Genomic DNA, 14,482 nt, shown 5'->3' with positions numbered 1-14,482 from the left:
TGTCAGTGCATTGTTCCTCACAACGCGTCTGCCTAGTCCCTCTGAAGTGAGCAAGGAGGAAAGGGAAGGAGGGTTGTGCGTCTAAAGGGTCAGGGAGGGTGTGTATTAGGAAGAGGGGGTTAACACAGCAGCTTGACCTTTGACCTGTGTGTGTGTGTGTATGCGTGCGTGCGTGGTGCGACCCTTTAAGAAAACATAGCAGGCAAAGAAAACATTCTCTGTGTTGAGGAGAGTCCTAATATGATATATCCGTGCCTTCCCTAGACCCTTAATAATTCACTCTCAGAGGTCTGGAGTTGTGGTGTTGGGATCCTCCCCAGGTTAGAGTCTACATACCTCTAACTCCACCCTGGACTCCTCCTCCATAGCAGTGGATGCAGGTCTTATCTCAGCCCTGCCCATTCAACCCAAACCTTGTTTCAGTAGTTTAAATAACACAGACCTGGCAGGAATAAAGTGTGGTGAAAGCACATGCACGCACACACACACACATGCAGACACACGCACGGACATGCACGCAGGCGCACGCACGGACACACAGACACACACACAGACACACACACGCACGCACACACACGCATGCAGACACACGCAAGGACACGCAAGCACACACACAGACACATACACGCATGCACACACAGACACACACACACAGACACACGCATGCAGACACACGCACGTGCACGCACGCACGGACACGCAAGCACACACACAGACACACACACGCACACACAGACACACACACGCATGCACACACAGACACACACACTCAGACACACACGAACGCACACACGCATTCCTTGGTATGTGACCAGAGGGAAGCTCCACAAGCCATCCATTATGTCGTAAATTGAGCAGAAGTTGTCACATCTCCTTTCCGTCAATGCATTGAATCCTGGAGGAGACATGAGAACCACAATATACAGGACCAACCAGAGTCCCGAGTCCCAACCCATCTTCTGGATCAGATCGGAGAGGATAAGGCTGGAAGGAAAGGTAAAATAGATAAGTGTCATCAAAAGGGACCTTCATGCTCTCCCAGAAGCTTGGCTGGTGCATTAAACCAGCAAATTCAGATGAACAAAATGTGTGAAAAGATGTTACATAACTTACTTGGGGTGGCAGCGTAGCCTAGTGGTTAGAGTGTTGGACTAGAAACTGCAAGGTTGCAAGTTCAAATCCCTAAGCTGACAAGGTATGACTCTGTCGTTCTGCCCCTGAACAAGGAGGTTAACACACTGTTCCTAGGCCGTCATTGAAAATAAGAATTTGTTCTTAACTTGTTCACGCTACAAGTTCCCCAAGGGCACCCCCCTACACCCCCCCAACTCAAAAAGTGGTGCACAGAATGCAAAAATATTCTTTGAAATATTTAACCTCCACACATTAACAAGTCCAATAGCTCAAATGAAAGATAAACACCTTGTTCATCTACCCAGCAAGTCAGATTTCTAAAATGTTTTACGGCGAAAACATAGCACATATGTATGTCAAACCACCACGAAGACACAGACGATATGTAGCCATTTTGTCAAACAAAAGATGAAGTAATTATTAAAATAATTCACTAACTTTTTGGAAATCTTCATCAGATGACAGTAATAGGACATGTTACACAGTACATTTATGTTTTTTCAATAATATGCAATTTATATCCATAAATCTCAGATTACATTGACGCCATGTTCAAAAAATGCTACAGAAATGTCCGGAGAAATTATAGATAACTCCGCCAGATAACGCCAGATAACAGCAATACACATCATAAACTTTGACTAAATTTACATGTTCTACATATAGTTAGAAAGATACATTGCTTCTTAATGCAATCGCTTTGTCACATTTCTTTTTCACATTACAGAAATTGCTCACTATTCAATCATCTGAGACGGCGCTCAGACGTAAGCAATATTTCTCCTCTATGTTGGAGTCAACAGAAACACAAAATTACAACATAAATATTCCCTTACCTTTGATGGTCTTCGATCAGAATGTAGTGGAAGGAGTCATACTTACCCAAAACAGCGTTTGGTTTCAAGTCGCATGTCTTTGTTAGCAAACGCCACAAATTCCGGCTGAAATGCAGCCAAAATTAACTCTGTTCTCGAGGGGTTGCGCATCAAAACTTCAAAATTACATATTATATGTCGACTAAACTGGTCAAACTAAGTGCAGAATCAAGCTTTAGGATGTTATTAACGTACAAAACAATTGGCGATTCGAACGGAGAAACGCAACTCCTCTCAGACGATCTGGAACAAAGATATGACTGTGTACAACGCACATCTATTTTCTCGCGACACTTCAGTATTTTGCCTGCCAAAGGGTCAAAGCTCGCGGGATTTGCACAATGAAACGCTCTATTGAAAGAAGACATCCCGCCGAAGACCTAGAAACTGTTCCCAGATTCATAGCTGGTTGGGAAGTGTGGGGGCGATGACGTCAAAGTTGGCCCAACTTTCCTGATGAGAGAGATAGTTTGGGAGATTGGCTGCCCTGTGAGTTCTGCTATACATACAGACATAATTCGAACAGTTTTAGAAGCTTTAAAGTGTTTTCTATTAAAAAATTATTATTATATGCATATATTAGCAATTTTGGACAGATTTTCTTTCTGATTACTATGGGCACGCAATTCCTCCAAAGGGGGCAGTATTGTCCTGAGCCTTAACAGGTTTTAACTGACTTGCCTAGTAGATGTGCAGAAGATGAATGTGCAAGTAGAGATACTGGGGTGCAAAGGAGCAAGATAAATAAATAAATCAGTACAAATACAATATGGGGATCTGACGTGATTTGGATTGGTACATGCTTTACTTAAACAATAAGGCACGAAGGAGTGTGGCAAATGGCCAGGATACCACGGCTAAGGGCTGTTCTTGGATACAGCTCTTAGCCGTGGTATATTGGCGATATACCACAAACCCCCAAGGTGCCTTATTGCTGTTATAAACTGGTTACCAACGTAATTAGAGCAGTAAAAATACATGTTTTGTCATACTCGTGATATACAGTCTGATATACCATGGCTGTCAGCCAATCAGCATTCAGGGCTCAAACCACCCAGTTTATAATTTTGCTTATCTAATGGTGTCAGATTGATTACTGTGATGACCCCTGTACCATTCGATTCTCCAACACACACACCTTCCCCCATCCAGTCACCCCGCTGCCCGCACAATCACCGCCTCCCGCTTTCCTCTGAAGGACTAGGACTGAACTCTGACCCTCCTGAAAGAGCTTGTTAAATGCCTGTTTAATCCCTGTGTGTGTGTGTGTGTGTGTCAGTGTGTGTGTGTGTGTGTGTGTGTGTGTGTGTGTGTGTGTGTGTGTGTGTGTGTGTGTGTGTGTGTGTGTGTGTGTGTGTGTGTGTGTGTGTGTGTGTGTGTGTGTGTGTGTGTGTGTGTGTGTGCGTGTGTGTGTGTGGGTTCCCATGTCGACACCTTGGGATACATCTTGTCTCAGCCTATCAGATCACTCTGACTGATCACCTAGAGCTTTTCCACTCTGTGACATGAGTCGTTGACCAAAGTCTAATTCCCGGGTCATCTACACACCGCAAGATGTTGTTAGTGGTCTGAGTTAAAGTGTATGTTATCTTGTAATGGTAACACCAGTCCTTTCCCCAGGCATGGTTACTCATCACACAAGAGTGGTACACTGGGACACCTTCATTACACTAGCAGTGATCTGAGCAGAGCTGAACATATAACCTTTATAGAGCAGACAGACGCACACTCTGGTGTTCTATTGGGATCCAAAGCATGGGAAACTGAAATTGGCATGAACATAAGTGTGCTAACTGAAGCTTCTTTCCTTTTTGTAAGTAATGCATCTTTCCACACTATAGCTTCTTTGTAGGGCATATTTCACAGTTTTTAGACAAATGCACTATAACCATGAGAAGAGCGATATCACTGGTCAATCACTGGCATGCAATTTGTTTTGTAGCACCACTCAACCCTGGGGTTCACCTTTGGGTGGTATATTAAAGAATGCACCCCTGGGTTCAACACTGATAACCCGGGATGTGATTCAACACGTCCTGTTTATCTCTCCATCCACCGTGTGTGCGAGTGTGTGAGTGTTTGAACTCCTCGGCGTGTCGACAGTGTTCTGTGTGTGTGTTCTGTGTGTGTTGAGTGTGTGTTGAGTGTGTGTGTGTGGATTGGTGGTTGGAGAAAGATGTGGGAAACAATAGAGAAATCATGTTTCTTTATGTGGGTGGAGGGCATAAGAGAAATCCACATTAATTTTACATGGCTTCAAATCAAATTGTATTGGTCACATACACATGGTTAGCAGATGTTATTGCGAGTGTAACGAAATGTTTATGCTTCTAGATCCGACCGTGCAGCAGTATCTAACAGGTAATATCTAACAATGCCACAACAAAACCCAATACCTAACAAATTCCACTAGAAAGCCTAATACAAACATTAGTCATGGTCAGTCCAGCAGAGGTAGGCTATGATGGCAACTCCATATGGTTCCTTGAAGAGGATGATGATGATGATAATGGTGATGATGGTAATAATGACGATGATAATAATGATGGTAATAATGATGTGGATGATGATTATGGTAATAATGATGATGGTAATAATGATGACTATGGTGATAATGATTATGGTAATGATGCTGCTTCTGCTGCTGATAATAGTAATAATGCCAACGATGATAATGATGTTGGCCATAATGCTGCCGATGATGACAATGGTAATAATGCTGTCAATGATAATAATGATAATAATGCTGTGGGTCATGATAATGGTAATAATGATGATGATGGAAATTATGATGGTGATAATGATTATGGTAATAATGATGATTATGATGATGATGGAAATAATGATGATGATAATGATATTAATGATGATGATTATGATGATAATGATGATGATAATAATGCTGCTGCTGCTGCTGATAGTATTGCTGATGATGATGGTGGAAATAATGATGATGATTATGACGATGATGATGATGATAATGATGATGATGGTAATCATGCTGCTGCTGCTGATGGTGAAGATGTAATAATGGTGATGATGATGATGATGGTAATGATGATGGTAATAATGCTGCTGCTGCTGCTGCTGATGATGGTAATAGTGATATTGATGATGATGATGATGATAGTGATGATGGTAATAATGTTGCTGCTGCTGCTGCTGCTGATGATGATAATAATGATGATGATGATGATAACGACAATGATAATGGTAATAATGCTGCTGCTGCTGCTGATAATAATAATAATGATGGTAATAATGCTGATGATGATGGTGATTCATTGTTTCTAGATTTTTTTCACTTCTCAAAGTCCTTGTAAGGGGATAACTCATATCTCCCATATGCAGCCAGGACGTCAAGAACTGCCTTCAAAACCAGCCACTAGGGGCAACAGTGACCACTATTATAGTAAAGTAGGCTTTTGTTTTGCTAGGGTGTTGTGGACAGGATCAGAAGGTTCTGTGTTCAATCCCAGTCATGGCTACTGGAATGCCCAAACTTAATGTTTTAGCCCTATCCCAACCTTAACACTTACGTTAACCCTTTAGAATGAGTGAATAAACGTAACGTTTTAAACCCATCCCAAACCTTAACCTTTACCTTTACCTTAACCATTCAGAATGAGTGCCTAAACTTCACCAATAATTAACATCAGCATTTCAAGTTTGGAGAAACGGAGCGATACAGAGCAGCAGGAGTAACAAAAACACTTCGAAATGTGACGTTTGGAGAACGTGTATGAACGTATAATTCTGCAGTGAGACTGTGAGAGATTGTTGGGATATTTATGTCTATTTCATACAGAAAGCACAGGAATCGGACCTTAAAAGGAACGTGAATTAAGCACAAAAGGCTGGTGGGACCTTAATGGGGGAGAACAGGTTACGACTGGAGCGGAATCAGTGGAATGGTATGAAATACATCAAACACATGGTTTCCATGGTTTCTAGCTGTTTGATACCATTCCATTTGCTCCGTTCTGGACATCACTATGAGTCGTCCTCCCATCAGCAGCCTCCACTGACAGAGAAATATCAATTATCCAACAGTATAATCTTACTTACTTATCATATGAATTTAAACATTAAGGTAAGTGACTGAGATATATCTGCATTTTGTAATGCTGTGTGTGGGGTGTTCACAGGGGGGCATATAAAGCCATTTGGTGAACAGCATCGCCCCCAGCAGGTCCATCTTGGAATTACATCCCTTACAAGCTCTCCTTCATTTTTGATCACAGCAACTTTTGATCAGAACCAAAACATTCATGCTGAATCCCAGATCGACCCCATAGAGACAGGCCCCTAGCCACTCCTGTAGATCTGAAACCATAGGAGAAGTGTAAGTAATGGTGAACATTCCACCCAGTTTATTAGAAGTCAAGATGAAGCAATTACTGTTTCTCTTAAACCCTATCTGATGCTCTGAGATAAGAGTTCCTGGGCGCTAAGGGCTAAGGGTTGATTTCAGTTAATGTCTTCCTCTAGAGGAGATGGAGGTGTGATCATGTGGGTCTGGTCAGAGGAGACAAAGATGTTTTTCATATGTGTTTGCTTGTATTTGTATTTAAAAAAACAAAAACAATAATGTAACCTCTGCTGACTGCTCTGTAGTCTGGAACGTAAAATGCCTACCCTTAAGGAATTCAGAAGCGGCACCTTTGTCTGGTCCACAGGGAAAAAACATTGCAGTGACAGGATTCAGACCACTGGCATTTTTGAGCCACTAGATGGAAGACTAATCTAAAGTACCTTATCTGTGCTCTTTCTAAGTTCATCTCAATCAGACCTGGCTCAAATAGCTCTAGTACTTGTAAGTGGAGTCATGATGACCAAACTGCCTTTCCCTGTCTCCCTTAGTGATCTGAGGGGGTAGGAGTCAGAGGAAGTGGCTAAAGAGGCTCCGTCTTCTTTCCAAGATGATGTAGCAGTCAGGTGTCTTTTGTCTTCTTCTTGTCGTGTCCCGTGTATGTACCTGTTTATATATTTTTTCTTTGCATGTATTTTTTATATTTTTCTTAATCCCAACTACAACATACTCTCCTGCAACCCGCCTCACCCAATCTGGTATGGATCTGCTATTTTCTTTACTTCAGAACCGGAACCCCCAACAGAAGCTAGCCAGCTAACTTGCTACTAGCCCGGTTACGAACCTGGGTCTCCGGAGTGAGAAACAGTCACTTAACCAACTGAGCCACGAATAGTCAGAAGAACCCAGAAGATGAGGCAGACACAGCAGTACTTAAGACGGTGTATTTAATAAAGTAAAAAAAAAGGAGAAGTCCTTCAATACAAAATGGCAAATCCAAAAGGTGGTAGGTATAGCACAAAAAGCCTCAAGAGATACTCAAAACAAAAACAGAATTCCACAAGAGCATCCACCGGAAACGACAAGAATACACAGAACACTAGGGCTGGGTGCTAACATACAAACACAGAGCACAGAACTGAGGGAAACTAAGGGTTTAAATACAATCAGGGCAAACGAGGCACAGGTGCAAATAATAATGGGGAACAAGGGAAAAAACATAAGGTCAAAAAGCACAATGGGGGCATCTAGTGACCAAAACCCGGAACAACCCTGGCCAAATCCTGACAGAATCCCCCCCTAGGAACGGCTCCTGACGTTCCTACCAGCTCTCAGGGTGGAGGGCCCTGAACTGACGAATGAGGTCAGGATCCAGGATGTCTTTGGCAGGAACCCAGGAGCGCTCCTCGGGACCGTAGCCTTCCCAGTCCACCAGATACTGCCAGGACCGCTGCACCCGGCGGGAATCCAGTATCCGATGGACGGTATAAGCCGGCTGGCCTCCAATGACACGAGGCGGAGGTCTGTCTGCCGGGACAAGGGGAGAAAAAACAACAGGTTTTAACAATGAAATGTGAAATGTGGGATTAATCTTAAGGGATCTGGGTAAGTGTAGGCGATAAGAAACTGGGTTAACTCTCCTGGCAACCTTGAAGGGACCGATGTATTTTTGGGACAGCTTGCGAGACTCCACCCGTAGAGGTAAGTCTCTTGTGGAGAGCCAGACTCTGGCCGGGGCGCAGAGTAGGCCCGGACGGCGACGTCTGTTGGCTTGTTGTTGGTACCTCTGTGAGGAACGCATAAGATTAAGACGGGTCTTCAGCGACAGCGTCTGACGAACTTCAAGGCTGAAGGCACTCTGACTTCTGCCTCCTGGTCCGGGAACAATGGAGGAGCATAGCCAAACTGACACTCATGCGGGGACATACCAGTGGAGGAGGAGCGCAAGGTGTTGTGCGCGTATTCGGCCCAAACAATAAAGGATGACCATGTGGACGGGTTGTCACGAGTCATACATCGGAGGGTGGTTTCCAGCTCTTGATTCATCCTCTCTGTTTGGCCGTTGGACTCCGGATGGTACCCTGAAGATAGACTGGCAGAAGACCCCATGAGTTGGCAGAAGGCCTTCCAAAACCTTGAGGCGAACTGGGACCTCTGTCAGAAACCATATCTTGAGGAATGCCGAAGACTCGGAACACATGAATAAATAACAACTCAGCACTTTCCTTGTCAGAACGTAACTAAGTCAGAGGGACGAACCTGGCCGCCTTTGAAAACCTGTCGATTATGACTATGATAGTAGTATTGCCATGGGATGGAGGAAGTCCAGTAATAAAGTCCAATGAGATATGGGTCCAGGGTCTGTGGGGAACAGGTAAAGGGTGAAGGAGTCCTTGAGGGCGGAGGTGAGAAGATTTTCCCTGGCAGCACACGGGACAGGCATTGACGAAAGTGGCAACGTCTTCTCTTATGGTAGGCCACCAGAACTTACGCTGGATGAACTCCAAGGTGCGACCTACGCCCGGATGACAGGTGAGGCGAGAGGAGTGCCCCCACAGAAGGACCTGAGTCCTCACTGCCTTGGGGACAAACAACCGATTGGCAGGACCTCCTTTCGGGTCCGGTTCGCTAGCTTGAGCACGTCTCACGGTATCCTCAACTTGCCACGAGATTGGAGCCACAATCTTAGTAGCAGGAAGGACAGGCATGTCCGTGTCATCTCGAATGGCAGGAGCGTAGACTCGGGACAGGGCATCCGGTTTGAGATTCTTCGACCCGGGCCGATAGGTGAGGATAAACTGGAATCGATTGACGAAAAGAGACCATCTAGCTTGTCTAGAGTTCAACCGCTTCGCCTGCTGGATATACTCCAGATTTTTGTGGTCCGTAAGCACTTGAAACGGGTGAGAAGCCCCCTCGAGCCAGTGTCTCCATTCCTTCAATGCCATCTTAACCGCTAGGAGTTCACGATCCCCACATCGTAGTTCCTCTCAGTCGGGGTAAGCCGGTGTGAGAAGAAAGCGCACGGATGAAGCTTCTTGTCTTCACCCCTCTGAGACAGGACAGCTCCAACACCAACCTCTGATGCGTCTACCTCCACCACAAATGGTTCATCCGTAGTCGGTAGTATCAGGATGGGAGCAGAGAGAACGCGCTGCTTGAGTCCTTGGAAGGCCGTCTCAGCTTCTCTTCCCCACAAAAACCTTGCATTGCCACCCTTGGTTAAAGCTGAGAGAGGGGCTGCCACCAAGCTGAAGTTCTTGATGAACTTGCGGTAAAAGTTTGTGAAGCCCAGGAAACGCTGAACTTCCTTAACGGATTTGGGGGTGGCCAATCCGCTACTGCCCCTACCTTCCTGGGGTCCATTTGGACTCGACCGGGTTCCACTACAAATCCCAGGAATTGTACTCGGGATGAATGGAATTCACATTTTTCCGGCTTAACGTACAGATGGCTGTCCAGGAGGCGTTTGAGTACTTGTCTGACATGCTTAGTGTGTTCTTGAAGGGAGCTCAAAAGATGAGGATGTCATCCAAGTAAACGAACACAAATATGTTAAGCATATCCCTAAGCACATCGTTTATGAGCGCTTGGAACACCGCTGGGGCGTTGGTCAGGCCGAAGGGCATCACCAAGTATTCATAGTGACCAGTAGGCGTGTTGAAAGCGGTCTTCCACTCGTCACCAGGTCTGATCCGCACAAGATGGTATGCGTTCCGCAAGTCAAGCTTAGTGAAAACAACTGCTTCCTGGAGCAGCTCGAAGGCTGTGGCCATAAGGGGTAGCGGGTAACGGTTACGGACGGTTATGGCATTGAGTCCCCGGTAGTCGATGCAAGGACGTAATCCACCGTCTTTCTTGGCCACAAAGAAAAAAACCCTGCTCCCGCCGGGAGGTGGATGGACGCATGAGGCCTGCTTCCAGAGCGTCCTTGATGTAGGTATCCATAGCAGCTCGTTCGGGTGGAGATAGGGAAAGATCCGACCACCGGGGGGGGCAAGTCCCCCGGAAACAGGTCGATGGGGCAATCGTAAGGTCTATGGGGTGGTAGCATGGTGGCCCTCTGTTTGCTAAACACCAGTTTGAGGTCATGGTAACACTCGGGAACTCGGGTCAGGTCGATGGATTCTAAAGACTCAGGAGTAGAACTCGGGGAATTCTGGAAAATACAAGTAGCTTGGCACGTAGGACCCCACTGCTTGATAGTGCCCACAGACCAGTCGATGTGAGGGTTATGGCTGTGAAGCCAGGGGTATCCAAGGACGAGAGGGAACTCGGAACAGGAGATCAAATGAAAGTTCATCAATTCCTGGTGTTGTGAAACTGAAAGTCGCAAGGAGGTAGTGACATGAGTGACAAGTCCAGATCCCAAAGGGCTTCCATCCAATGTAGTGACCCTCATGGGTTCACTTAGAGGTTCAGAGGGAACGCCATTCTCCTTCGCCCAGACACCATCCATAAAGTTACCTGCGGCTCCAGAGTCTACCAAGGCTTGAAGGTGAAGCTTGTGGTTGTCCCAGGAGAGGGTGACTGGAATGAGCAGACGGGAGTTGGACGGATGGGAGGAGGTTATGTTTCCCGTTACAGTTCCCCCGGTCTGTACGGGACAGAGCGTTTCCCTGGAGCCCGGGACACGTGGAACGGAAATGGCCCGGTTTGCCGCAATATAGACAGCGTCGCTCCCTCATCCGGCGGTCTCTCTCAGCCTGGGAGATGCGTCCAATCTGCATGGGTTCCGATGGAGCCAGCGAGGATAAAGGTGGGGACTCGGAGCTGGGACTGATAGGGGCTAGAGGTCTACGGTTGAGTTCTCTCTCTCTCAGACGCTGGTCAATGCGTGAGGCCAACTTGATCAGGGACTCGAGATTGTCCGGTGGTTCCCGAGTGGCCAGTTCATCTTGGATAGTGTCGGAAAGGCCTTTCAGAAAGCACACCGTGAGCGCCTCGTTGTTCCAGCCACTTGCTGCTGCCACCGTGCGGAACTGGATGGCATAGTCCGTCACGCTGCGCCAACCTTGGTGGAGAGTCAGGAGCTGTTTGGCTGAGTCAGAACCACTGCTTGGGCCTTGAAACACTCGTTTGAATTCCTCAGCAAAGGCAGAGTAGCTGGCACAGCAGGAACTATGGGCATCCCACACAGCAGTAGCCCAGGCCAGGGCTTTTTCCGACAGCAGGGTGATGATATAAGCGATCTTAGACCGGTCGGTGGGAAATGACGAGGGTTGTAGCTCAAAGGAGAGAGAACATTGGGTGAGAAACCCTTTACAAGCACTTGGATCACCTGAGAACCGTTGGGGAGGTGGAAGACGAGGTTCAGCCAGGGGGTTAACTGCCATGGGTACGTGAATCTGAGGTACTGGGACGGGAACTGTTGCCGGGGTAAGACGATCAGATATTTGCTTAATGGAAGTCAGCATCTCCGACAGAAGATGAGAATGTCTAGCCATTAAGGCCTCTTGCTGAACCAGGGCGGCTTCGTGGCGTTGGACAGTCTCCTGGTGGTGGGACAGCATGGCAAAAAGGTCCTGGGAACTGGCTGCCTCTGGGTTCATTGTTGGCTCTGTGTTTCTGTCAGGACCCGGTTACGAACCTGGGTCTCCGGAGTGAGAAACAGTCACTTAACCAACTGAGCCACGAATAGTCAGCAGAACCCAGAAGATGAGGCAGACACAGCAGTACTTAAGACGGTGTATTTAAAGTAAAAAAAAAAGGAGAAGTCCTTCAATACAAAATGGCAAATCCAAAAGGTGGTAGGTATAGCACAAAAAGCCTCAAGAGATACTCAAAACAAAAACAGAATTCCACAAGAGCATCCACCGGAAACGACAAGAATACACAGAACACTAGGGCTGGGTGCTAACATACAAACACAGAGCACAGAACTGAGGGAAACTAAGGGTTTAAATACAATCAGGGAAACGAGGCACAGGTGCAAATAATAATGGGAACAAGGGAAAAACATGAGGTCAAAAAGCACAATGGGGGCATCTAGTGACCAAAACCCGGAACAACCCTGGCCAAATCCTGACACACTGCTAGTAGTCATCAGCTAACCTTTAGCCCGGACAACTCCTGCCAGTCTGCACAAAGCGATTCAACCCAGAGCGTATCGGACTTCTTACTCTCCATATCCCCGGATTCCTACCGCAAGCTCCGAATCTCCTCACCTGGTTCATCGCTGCTAGTTAGCTGTTATCCAATTGGCTTCTCCTGGCTAACAACTCAGTCCCGAAGTAAGCACCGAAGCAAGCTAGCCTGGAGCTACCCTATGCTAGGCCCATCTCCCGGCTAGCTGAAGAGGTCCATCAGCCACTCCTTGGGCTACAATACCTATTTTGCCAATTGGCCTGGACCCCTTTTATTGCCAATTCGGAGCCCCGCCGATCCCTCACAACTGGACTAAGGGGGTTATTCGCCCAAGGGGGTTATTCAACTGGCTCCGCCGCAACGTCCCCTGATTGCCCATCTGCTAGCGTTCTAGCCGTGGCCCGCTAGCTGTCTAGAGCATACCGGACTGTTAGCTGAAGAGGTCCATCAGCCAATTGTTTTGGGCTTCTATACCTATTTTGCCAATTGGCCTAGACCCTTTTACTACACGGAGCCCTGCTGATCCATCGAGACTGATCTGCCGACGTAACCGCACGAAGGGGCTATAACTGACTTCTTCCGTCGCGACCTCCCTTTAAGGCCCTTCTGCTAGCCCCGGCCCGCTAGCTGTCTGAATCGACGTGTCTCCAGCTCACTGGACCCAATGATCACTCGGCTATGCATGCCTCTCCCTAATGTCAATATGCCTTGTCCCCTGCTGTTTTGGTTAGTTATTATTGCCTTATTTCACTGTAGAGATGACACCATTTTGTATACTTCTGGCCCTTCTTTGGACACTGTGTTAACAAACCTCCAGACAAGCAACCTCTAGTGACTCCGCATCCCAGGTCCGGGAGCGTAATCATCGACTGACACTAATTAGCATAACGCAACGGACATGAAAATTCCTAGAAAATATTCCTATTCATGAAAATCACAAGTGAAATATATTGAGACACAGCTTAGCCTTTTGTTAATCACCCTGTCTTCTCATATTTTCAAAATATGCTTTACAGCCAAAGCTAGACAAGCATTTGTGTAAGTTTATTGATAGCCTAGCATAGCATTTTGTCCAGCTAGCAGCAGGTAACTTGGTCACGGAAATCAGAAAAGCAATCAAATGAAATAGTTTACCTTTGAAGAGCTTCGGATGTTTTCACTCACGAGACTCCCAGTTAGATAGCCAATGTTCCTTTTTTCAAAAAATATTATTTTTGTAGGAGAAATAGCTCCATTTGTTCTTCACGTTTGGCTGAGAAATCGAACGGAAACTCCGAAAAAATATTCCAAATTCCAAAATATCAACAGAAACATGGAAAACGTTGTTTATAATCAATCTTCAAGGTGTTTTTCAAATATCTATTCGATAATATATCCACCGGGACAATTGGTTTTTCAGTAGGACCGATTGGAATAATGGCTACCTCTGTATTTTACGCGAGAATCACTCTGAGAGCCATCAGGTGACCACTTGCGCAATTGTAGCCAGGTATTCTTCAACATAAATGCGTAAAACTATGTCACAATGCTGTAGACACCTTGGGAATACGTAGAAAAGGTAATCTGGTTGATAGCCCATTCACTGCTCAATAGGGGCGCATTGGAACGCAGAGCTTTCAAAGATGAGTCACATCCGGATTGGATTTTTCTCAGGCTTTCGCATGCAATATCAGTTCTGTTATACTCACAGACAATATTTTTACAGTTTTGGAAGTCCATCACAGTGCCATCCATTTTGTCACCAAAGCCCCATATACTACCCACCACTGCGACCTGTATGCTCTCGTTGGCTGGCCCTCGCTTCATATTCGTCGCCAAACCCACTGGCTCCAAGTCATCTATAAGTCTTTGCTAGGTAAAGCCCTGCCTTATCTCAACTCACTGGTCACCATAGCAGCACCCACCCATAGCACGCCATCCAGCAGGTATATGTCACTGGTCACCCCCAAAGCCAATTCCTCCTTTGGCCGCCTTTCCTTCCAGTTCTTTGCTGCCAATGACTGGATCGAACTGCAAAAATCACTGAAGCTGGAGACTCATATCTCCCTAACTAACTTTAAGCAACAGCAGTCAG

Source organism: Oncorhynchus masou, chromosome 29 (assembly GCF_036934945.1).
Source record: "Oncorhynchus masou masou isolate Uvic2021 chromosome 29, UVic_Omas_1.1, whole genome shotgun sequence".
NCBI lineage: Eukaryota > Metazoa > Chordata > Actinopteri > Salmoniformes > Salmonidae > Oncorhynchus > Oncorhynchus masou.
Note: the sequence above shows the minus strand (reverse complement) of the source record.